Genomic DNA, 5337 nt, shown 5'->3' with positions numbered 1-5337 from the left:
GGTTTACATTTATTTTAAAAATTAAAGGTTTTAAAATAAGTTTTGCAAATAGAAGAATATACCTTTAATTGATGTAACGAATCATATAAAAAGTATAAATCATTTCCTAAATGCAGGCATTAGTAACATAATATTATTGACAATTATAACATTCACTTTTAAAACAGAAGTTTCTTAAAATTAAAACTGTAAAATTACATCTAAAAATCGTTGCTAAAAATAATTTTTTATGACAATTTTTTGCACGACACTAAAAATTGACAATTAGTGTTTTTTTGTCACGGTTTTATAAATTGTCGCAAAAACTTACAATAGTGACACTTTTCTGTGACGAATTTTTCAAACTGTAGCTGAAAGTTGAAAATTTAGTAACTAATGAATTTACAAGATATCCATCAAACTATAACAAAACAAGACTCATACTATAGTTTCAAATATATATCTATGTACACATACATATAGATTTAGGAATTCAAACAAATAGATGAAACAAAGCTTTTCCGAGTTTGTGATGGATGGCTTTGGCTGATAAATTGAGTGAGACATTCAAGGCATATTTGTCTTCTCAAAATTTATTGAATTTGACGATAAAAATGAATTTTATATAACATTATGTCTACAAGCAAAATAGTTATAAAAAAAATGCTTTCCATTAACACAACAGTGTCATAAGTCATTTAAAAATCACAAAAGCCGAATTTGAAATTTTCAGAAACCTCAAGGGAGGTTAGTGTATGTGAAATTTACTCAAATAAAAATAAGAATAATTTGATGCGTGTGGTGCTGAAAAAGGCTGCTACCATTGGGATGTAATGATGAGGAATTAAGCTTAGACACTTGCCTTGTATGAGGAAACAAACAGCAAAGATCAAGCTCCTGCAGTTGCAGGTACTTCACAAATTCCTAGATTCCACGAGGAATCCTTCCCAATCCAAGATGATACAGCCTTTAAAACTCCATCAAGGATTTGAATAATCTCCATAATCAGCACCTGGGTCCTTTAACGAAGTCCCTGCACCATTATCAGAATGGGGGTGCAAATTAAAACTAGATCGATGAGTCCAAACCTGATCCTTAAGGGCCCGTTTGCTTTAGCTTTGTAGAGCACGCTGATACTCTATTTGATCAAGTCAATTACCATTTACCAATGAATAATGTTTGAGAGCCACAATTTGTGTGGCTCAAATGGCTCAAAACTGTCAAAACGACGTCGTTTTGGCATATTTTGTGCTCAAAACGACGTCGTTTTGGCAATTTTGAGCCATTTGAGCCACAAAAATTGTGGCCCTCTACCATTGCCCTTTACCAATACATGACCTTTAATTGGAGCAAAAACATGAATGAACTTCTGATAGTCATCACAATCAACACAAGAATATATAGTGTGCTAATAAATACCCATAGAATAATATAAAAATAATATCGTATTTGAAATAGCTTAGAAGAAAAGGAACACTTGTCAATTCAACAAGAATTTTCTGTTGCCATTGAATTATGTCAGCACCGAGATATGTGAGTGGGGTTGCTTAGAGCGACAGCAGCGATACGAACCTTCAAAAGAGGGGAATCAAAAATTTTGACGAGGTGAAAGAATTATGAGGCATTATGCACAAGATACATAAATGGAAATTATAAATCAACAATAGGCATTCGAACAAGGCAAGAATTGCCTCACCCACTACTGGGAAAAGTATCAACTTCTGAATGGTTCATTCAATGATCTTTTTATTTATTTATTTATTTTCCTTCCATTTAACAATGACAATCTTATGTATGATGTAAAGCCTCTCAAGCTTTGTATAAATCTCATAGAGCACAAAGACCAACCATTATTGTAATTTGTAACTAATTTAGCATACTACAACAGTTATGCCTCTTCTAACACCACATTCAGAGATATTTAATCATTTACACTACTAATACCATAAATTCTCCTTCAGTGAACTAGTTGATGACCACATACCTAAGAAAGAAATCTCCAAAATTACCACTGGCTGTCATTTGTCCTAAATCCCTAAGAAATGACCACTTCTACATAATTCAGGGGACTGAAAAAGAATCTACTTGAATTTGTAAAATGTGACTTAAAATACTGCAGAGAGAGAGGTAACAAATAGTCTACAAGAATCTACATGTGAAAATAATGTTGCAAAGTCATGTAGCAACAAGTTCAAAATAGTTGATGGAGAAGTATAAGCCCATGCCAATATATAGCCAAAAAAAAAACAAAAACAAAGGGAGCTTCACCTAATAATATATGTTATAATATGTGTGTAGCTTTACCTTCACAGCTTAGGCACTTTACTCAATCTCTTGGATTTCATGACTATCTTTGGGCATGAACTTCTTTATCACTTCTTGGAGAGCAGGATCTTGTCCTTTAGTTGAAAGTATATCTATGACCAAGGAAGAATTGGATGCATCTGCTGAAAAACCCCTTTGAACCATTTCCTCAACCAGTATTAATACCTCATAGGACTTGTGTTGTCCAATAAATCCTCGGATAATAGTGTTGTAAGTGACATCATTTGGCAAACAACCATTATGTTCCATTTTAACAAACAACTCTTTAGCTTCACGCAGTAGGCCTTCTTCACAAAAACCTTGTATCATCGTAGTATGTCTTAACATCAGGTTGTAATCCCTTGGAAGAAAGGTTATTGAAAAGGGCCCTTGTAGTATCAAGCTTTTTATCCTTGCAGAATGCATCAATGAGAATATTGTACATAACAACATTAAGATGTAAATTGTTGCTTTCCATCGTTTGGAATAATGACAGTGCTTCAGAAATGTGCCCATTTTTGCACAACCCATCCAATAAGATACCATAAGTTTGAGAATCTGGAATTATGCTTGCAGTTTGCATATCATTTAAAAGCTTTTGAGCAGCTCCACATCTACCTGTTTGAAACAAACCCCGTAACATAGCACTGTAAGTTCCATTGTCAGGTTTCAACCCCCTTCGAGGCAATTCTCGAAAGAGATGCATGGCCTCATCTATTTTCATTTTCTTGCAATATCCATTGATTAGAATGTTATAGCTAAAAACATTGGGCCACCATGGTATTGAACACTCTAATTGCTTCATCCATTTGGCCTTGCAAACAATATCCATCCATTAAAGCATTGTATGTGACTACAGTAGGATCCACATTTCTTTTTATCATGACTTCAAGTACCCCTTCTGCCTCTTTCATCTTCCCTTCCTTGGTACATCCATCCAGCAACACACTATACATATGAACATCTGGAGCAATACCACTATCCAACATTTCTCTAAACATTCTGGTAGCCTCCTTCCACCGGCCAAAATTACATAGGCCATGAATCAAAGAAGTATAAGTGACAACATTTGGGAAAATACCCTTTTCATCCATTGTAGAAAAGAGTTTGAGAGCATCATCCACCATTCTATCCTTGCAAAGACTGTCAATGATCGTGCTATACACTGCGGTGTTAGGTTTACAACTTCCCTCTTCCATTATCCTAAGCAAACTAACAGCCCTGATAGTGTTCCCCGTTCTGCAGAGCCCATTGACAATGGTTCCATACATAACCACGTCGGGTTCAATTTCTCTAGTTCTCATTAATTTCTTAAATAACTCCACAGCTTGAGGAGTTTTATCTTGCAAAATAAGTCCATTAATCAGAGTTGTGAAGGTAGTTACATCAGGTGTATAACCACGTTTGAAGAGGGTCCCCAAAAGAGACAACCCAAAATCACTCGATTAAGGTGGCAGTAACAGTTAATAGCAATGCAGAAGGTGCAGATATTGACCTGAACTTGGAACTGTTGCAACTTGTTCTGAATAAGAGAAAGAGCAGTGGCGTAATGACCCATTTTCAAAATAGAGCCTAAAGCTTTGTTGAATTGAGAAATTGGGAGCAAAGGTCGCATTCGGAGCATGCGATTGAAGGAAATTAAAGCAGAATGAAGATGATTGGGACCCAAATTGCATGGTTGTTTGGGTAAGGCTTTAGGTTTAGGTTCCGTCCTTGAGGAGGAGAAGTAGGGTTTTTGGTGGTGTTAGAGAAAGAACGAAACAGAACAAATAGGGATGGAGATGTGGAAGTACGTTTTAATAGCCAATGATTGTAGTAAGCTATTCTTGGTCCAATAATGAAAGAAATAGAAATTCTTCTTCTTCTGCTTGACATCTTCTTCAAGCTCAGCCCTGTGCGTGCAAGGAGAGAGAGAGAGCGAGAGAGTAGTAGGTACTGAACTGTGTAGCAAATAAATTCTGAAAAATGCTTGGGAGCACTAATTAGTGCTCCCACTAATTAGGTGGTGGTGGGTCTCGTCATTAATGATGTGATGTTTTGATCATGTAGTTGTATTATTTTTTTTTTTACTTTTTTAATACATTTAGTGTTATTAGTGATGATGGTTTTAGTGGGATGAATCATTGTTGATAAATTCTTGCTCCTTTCAGTTTTGGTTTGAATAATGCTATCTTGGTTTTGGTTTGAATAAATACTAAAATGTGTACTAACTAGTATATTAATCAACCATATTGTATAATTTAAAAAAATTTTGATATTTGTAATGTGATTAGTGAGTAGGGTCAATAATAACATTATAATTAGTGTTAGTATATTAATTAGTGCATGTAGCATCACTATTGATTTTAAGAATTGATAATTTTTTTTAAAAAAAAAAATTACAAATTAATTTGATAAAAATAAATATTATTTTTTTATAAAAATTTTAAAAATTATTTATACCTTAAAAAATATAATATCATATGAAATTTATTTATGTTTTTAAATTTTAAATTTTATAAAAATATTTCGGGGTTTTTTTTTTTAAGGTCCTAATATTAAGATTTTATAGCATCAAGGATATCTAATATTTTTATAATGTCTAAGGTCTCTCAATATTGATTCAGAGAAAATTTGATCTAGAGAATTTCTCTGAACAAATTTTCTCTAGACTTCACAGAGAAATTCTAGTTCACAGATAATTTCTCTAGTTGAATTTTTTCTAGACCTCACAAAAAAATTCTGGTTCACAAAGCTTCATTGTTATTGAGAATTTCTCTAGACTATAAATTTATAATTTATTGCAGGGTGCATTCACAAAGGCTTCATTATTATTCAGAAGCAACAGAGAAACAATAATTATAAGCAAACTTGAGAATTTGAGAAAGATAAGGAATGAAGTTGAAAGACAAAAGAGAAATGCAATTTTCTCTGGTTTGATCAATTTTCTCTAGTTAAGTTAAAAAATAATTTTCTCTGGCATGTTTAATTTTCTCTGTGATGTTCAATTTTCTCTGCATTTCTCTGGTTTAGAATTTCTCTGGAAGAAAAGAGAGAATTGCAATTTTCTCTAGT

At 33.4% G+C, this 5337-nt stretch overlaps 1 pseudogene; it reads right to left on the bottom strand.

The window, feature by feature from the left end:
- Nucleotides 1-2447: 2447 nt before the first annotated feature.
- LOC145801136 (uncharacterized) lies at nucleotides 2448-4203 on the bottom strand (annotated as a pseudogene).
- Nucleotides 4204-5337: the final 1134 nt, after the last annotated feature.

The sequence above is a fragment of the Camellia sinensis genome, chromosome 10 (genome assembly GCF_055761805.1).
Source record: "Camellia sinensis isolate YWXY chromosome 10, ASM5576180v1, whole genome shotgun sequence".
Taxonomy (NCBI): Eukaryota; Viridiplantae; Streptophyta; class Magnoliopsida; order Ericales; family Theaceae; genus Camellia; species Camellia sinensis.
Note: the sequence above shows the minus strand (reverse complement) of the source record. Positions and strands in the feature narration are given on the sequence as shown.